This window comes from Neodiprion virginianus, chromosome 4, assembly GCF_021901495.1.
Source record: "Neodiprion virginianus isolate iyNeoVirg1 chromosome 4, iyNeoVirg1.1, whole genome shotgun sequence".
Classification (NCBI taxonomy): domain Eukaryota; kingdom Metazoa; phylum Arthropoda; class Insecta; order Hymenoptera; family Diprionidae; genus Neodiprion; species Neodiprion virginianus.
This window is the reverse complement of record NC_060880.1, coordinates 7,733,433-7,738,911: the sequence shown is the minus strand read 5'-3', so window position 1 is coordinate 7,738,911 and position 5,479 is coordinate 7,733,433. Positions and strand designations below refer to the sequence as shown.

Sequence of the window (5,479 nt, the reverse complement as noted above, 5' to 3'; positions counted from 1 at the left end):
CTCCACCTCGTCCAGCTCGACCACCTCCAACCACCTCGGGTTATACCTGGAATAGTAATAAATATTCTCAGTATAGGAACACATTAAAAATATTGTGTAAGGATTAATATAATTAATTAATTAATTAATAATATAATAAATTTTATTAGCGCATTTATATCTACCGAATTTGTGCTTGCGCGAAAAATGAATTTAAATAATTTAATGTAAACATGACAAGTTTGAAATATTTTAGATGAAATATAATTACAATTGCCATCAAATATTATAAAAGTGTTTTACTCACCGAGCACAAATCCTCAGCCACCTTCTTCTCCTAGTCTTCCTCGTCCTCCTACTCGTCGACCTCCGACCACCACCAACCACCGCCAACCACCTCGGAACACACACACACACACACACACAGGCGGCTTCTTCCCAGGGCTCACGAACTCATGTTGGAGGATTTTTTGGCATTTTCACCGACAATCATGGTCATTTGGAGGATTTTTTACCGACGATCATGGTCATTCGGGAGATTTTCTTACCGACGAACGGTCGGCAGAGCACATTTGATCTTGTGAGAGTGGGAGTAACTTTCAAGGGTTTGCGTCTGGGCTGCGCGGAGCGGAAAAGGGTTTGAGTCTGGGGAGAATGTATAGGCGGACTGGTCGGCTCGGTCGGTAAGGAAGGTGTTTCTACGCAGAACTCTCCTTGCTATACTACTCTCCAGGTATTCTACACGGTGAAACTCGACTTCCAGGACAAGCGCTCCGTGGACGTCCGTGGTTCCTGCCCTCCAGTTCCGCTACCTGGTGGAACTCGACTGCAAGATCAAGCACTTTGTAGTTTCTGCGCACAAGATCCACTACCTGGTGAAACTTGACTTCTAGGACAAACGCTCCGTAGTTTCTGCGCTCCAGGTTCACAAGTCGAGTTCAGGGAGAGAAAGAGGAGAAGGAGGACGAGGAGAACAAGGCGAACGGGGAGGACGAGGATTTGTGCACGGTGAGTATAATATTTTTATGATATTTAATGGCAATTGTGATTATATTCTATCTAAAAATTTTTGATCTCGTCATGTTTACAATAAATTATTTCAATTCATTTTTCGCGTAAGCCCAAATTCAGTAGTTATCAATGCGCTTATGTAATTTGTGTAATTTGTTACAATTTTCTCATAATCGTCTTGGTCAAATGTGTCGATAAAAAAATTATATTGATCCTCACACAATATCCTTGAAGTGTTCTACCTCTTACTGAAAACATTTAATAATATTCAAGGTATAACCCGATGTAGTTAGAGGTGGTCCTTGGAGGTGGTTGGCGGTGGTTGGAGGTGGTCGGAGGTGGACGAGAAGAAGGACGAGTAATACAAGGAGAACAAGGTGGACGAGGAGGACGGAGATTTTTGCTCGGTGAGTTTAACATTGTAATGATATTTATTGACAATTGTCACTGTATTTTATTTAAAATTTTTCAAACTTGTCATGTTGACAATAAATTATTTCAATTCATTTTTTACGCAAGCACAAATTCATTAGCTATAAATGCGCTAGTGAAATTTATTATATTGTTAATTCATTAATTAATTATATTGATCCTTACACAATATTTTTGATGTGTTCTTACACTGGAAATATTTATTACTATTCCAGGTATAACTCGAGTTGGAGGTGGTCGGAGGTGGTCGGACATGATTGGCGGTCATAGTACGTGGCTGGAGAAGTGGGAGAAGGCGGACAAGAAGGACCAAGTAGGAGTATGAGTAGGAGTGTTAGGAGTTGAAGTAGAAGTAGCAGTGAAAGAAGAAGTAGAAGTAAGAGTGAAAATACCCTATCCTACCATACCCTCTCCGTCTCACGCCCCATCTCTAGCACTTCTACTCTGACTCCCACTCCTACTCCTACACCTATTCCTACTTCGACTCCTACTCCCACTTCAACTCCTAACTCTCCTATTCCTACTCCGAATTGGTCCTCCTTCTCCATTGGTCATATGAATCGCATCTGGAACCAAAAATTTTCAGCTCCAAGAATAAAGAAAAAAGTATGGCTAACCCCTTTGTATTTTTTGCGAAAAATTTGAAAAATTGAAAAAGTGCTGGAATAAATTCTTTCATGGTCTATTACGACGTAATTTTGAGAAAGAAATCGATTGGGCGCATTCCCAATACGCTGTGATCAACGCATCAAAAGTTACAGCCAAAAAACGAGAACCTGTGTTTTCGACATTTTTCAGCAGGTGCTTTTGCCGCCGTAATTTCTCTTCTGTTGATCCCACGCTCTTTTTGCTGTGTTTTCTGAGTTCACGAGGGTTCAATTAGTCAGGTCAGGGTCATACAAATCGAATCGAAGACCAAAAGTTTTGCGCTCAAAAAAACAGCAAGGCTTACCCCTTTGCATTTTTGGCGAAAATTCTCGCGATTTCGGAAAGTGCTGAAATGAACTCTTTCATGCACTATTCCGACGTGATTTGGCAAGAGTAATCGATTAGGCGCAGTCACAATACGCTGTGATCAACGGATCAGAAGTTACAGCCAAAAAACGAGAACCTGTGTTTTCGACATTTTTCAGCAGGTGCGTTTTCCCCCGTAATTTCTCTCCTGTCGAGACCACGCTCTTTTCGCTGTGTTTTCTTACTTCCTGAGGGTTATATTAGTCAGGTAAGGGTCATACAAATTGAATCGGAGACCAAAAGTTTTTTGCTCGAAAAAACAGCAAGGCTTACCTCTTTGCATTTGTGGCGAGAATTCTCGCGATTTCGAAAAGTGCTGAAATGAATTCCTACATGCACTATTATGACGTGATTTTGCGAGCGAAATCGATAGGGCGCAGTCCCAATACGCTGTGATCAACGGATCAGAAGTTACAGCCAAAAAATGAGAACCTGTGTTTTCGACATTTTTCAGCAGGTGCTTTTTCCTTTGTAATTTCTCTCCTATTGATCTAACGCTCATTTCGCTGTGTTTTCTGAGTTCCTGAGGGTTTAATTAGTCAGGTAAGTGTCATACAAATTGAATCGGAGACCAAAAGTTTTTCGATCAAAAAAACAGCAAGGCTTACCCCTTTGCATTTTTGGCGAAAATTTTCGCGATCTTGGAAAGCGCTGAAATAAATTCATCACGGCACTATTTCGACGTAATTTCGCGAGAGAAATCGATTAGGCGCAGTCCCAATACGCTGTGATCAACGGATCAGAAGTTACAGCCAAAAAACGAGAACCTGTGTTTTCGACATTTTTCAGCAGGTGCTTTTTCCTTTGTAATTTCTCTCCTATTGATCTAACGCTCATTTCGCTGTGTTTTCTGAGTTCCTGAGGGTTTAATTAGTCAGGTAAGTGTCATACAAATTGAATCGGAGACCAAAAGTTTTTCGATCAAAAAAAAAGCAAGGCCCTTTGCATTTTTGGCGAAAATTTTCGCGATCTTGGAAAGCGCTGAAATAAATTCATCACGGCACTATTTCGACGTAATTTCGCGAGAGAAATCGATTAGGCGCAGTCCCAATACGCTGTGATCAACGGATCAGAAGTTACAGCCAAAAAACGAGAACCTGTGTTTTCGACATTTTTCAGCAGGTGCTTTTTCCCCCGTAATTTCTCTCCTGTCGAGACCACGCTCTTTTCGCTGTGTTTTCTTACTTCCTGAGGGTTATATTAGTCAGGTAAGGGTCATACAAATTGAATCGGAGACCAAAAGTTTTTTGCTCGAAAAAACAGCAAGGCTTACCTCTTTGCATTTGTGGCGAGAATTCTCGCGATTTCGAAAAGTGCTGAAATGAATTCCTACATGCACTATTATGACGTGATTTTGCGAGCGAAATCGATAGGGCGCAGTCCCAATACGCTGTGATCAACGGATCAGAAGTTACAGCCAAAAAACGAGAACCTGTGTTTTCGACATTTTTCAGCAGGTGCTTTTTCCTTTGTAATTTCTCTCCTATTGATCTAACGCTCATTTCGCTGTGTTTTCTGAGTTCCTGAGGGTTTAATTAGTCAGGTAAGTGTCATACAAATTGAATCGGAGACCAAAAGTTTTTCGCTCAAAAAAACAGCAAGGCTTACCCCTTTGCATTTTTGGCGAAAATTTTCGCGATCTTGGAAAGTGCTGAAATAAATTCATCACGGCACTATTTCGACGTAATTTCGCGAAAGAAATCGATTAGGCGCAGTCCTAATACGCTGCGATCAACGCATCAAAAGTCACAGCCAAAAAACGTGAACCTGTGTTTTCGACGTTTTTCAGCAGGTGCTTCTTTTTTCGTAATTTCTCTCCTGTTGACCCCACGCTCTTTTCGCTGCTATTTGTGAGTTGCTGAGGGTCCAATTAGTCAGAAAAGGGTCAAACAAATCGAATCTGAGACCATGAATATTTGGCTCGAAAAGTGAAAAAAAAGTAAGGCTAATCCCTCTGCATTCTACGCGGAAATTTTCGCGATTTTGAAAAGTGCTGGAATGTATTCTTTCATACACTATTTCCACGTGATTTTGCGAGAGAAATCGATTGAGCGTAGTCACAGTGCGCTATGAGCAACGGATCAAGAGTTACTGCCTAAAAACGAAGAATTTTCATCGTCATATCTCTGCGGTGGTGGTTGGCTGTCATAGTACGTGGCTGGATAAGTAGAAGTTGTGTAGGAGTGTTGGGAGTTGGAGTAGGAGTAGCAGTAGAAGTGAAAGTAGAAGTAAGAGTAGAATTAGGAGTAGTAGGAGGTGGACTAGGAGTAGGAGTAGAAGCAGGAGTAGGAGCGGGAGTGGGAGTGGGATGACGGAAAGTAGGAGAGGTGGGGTGGGTTGCAGTGGCGTTGTGTCAGGTAGGGTAGGGTGTAGGGTAGGGTAGGGTAGGGCAGGGCAGGGCAGGGTAGGGTAGGGTAGGGTAGGGCCCCACCACCCCGCTATCTCACCACCCCGACACCCTGACACCACACCGACCCAACACCCCAGACTACCTTACCACCTTCAATCACCTGCAACGAGCTTCTAGTCCATCTCGTCCTTCTCGTCCTCCTCCTCCTTGTCCTCCTTCTCGTTCTTGACCACCTTCGTTTACCTCCTACCACCGCCAACCACCTCCAACAACCATCGATAACCACCTCCGGTTATACCTTGAACAGTAATAAATAGTTTCCGTATAAGAACACTTCAAAAATATTGTGTGAGGATTAATATAATCAATTAATTAATTAATAATATGATAAATCTTAGTAGCACATTTATAGCTACTGAATTTGTGCTTGCGCGAAAAATGAATTGAAATAATTTGTTGTGAATATGAAAAGTTTGAAAATTTCCAATTAAAATATATTTGCAATTGCCAAGAAATATTATAAAAATGTTTTACTCACCGAGCACAAATCCTCGTCCTCCTCCTCCACCTTTTTTTTCTCGTCTTCCTCTTCTTCCTCCGCCTAGTCCTTCTCCTCGTCGACCTTGATCACCCGCAACTACCCCAACCACCTTCGAACACCTCCAACCACCGCCAACCACCTCCAACGACCAC

At 42.1% G+C, this 5,479-nt stretch overlaps 1 long non-coding RNA gene across 1 annotated transcript; it reads right to left on the bottom strand.

The window, feature by feature from the left end:
• Positions 1 to 5,479, bottom strand: LOC124302039 (uncharacterized). Its single transcript, XR_006907619.1, has 4 exons — positions 5,325 to 5,479; positions 5,050 to 5,084; positions 287 to 376; positions 1 to 46 (listed from the first exon to the last, which is right to left on the bottom strand). It is a non-coding gene; the product is annotated as an uncharacterized LOC124302039 (long non-coding RNA).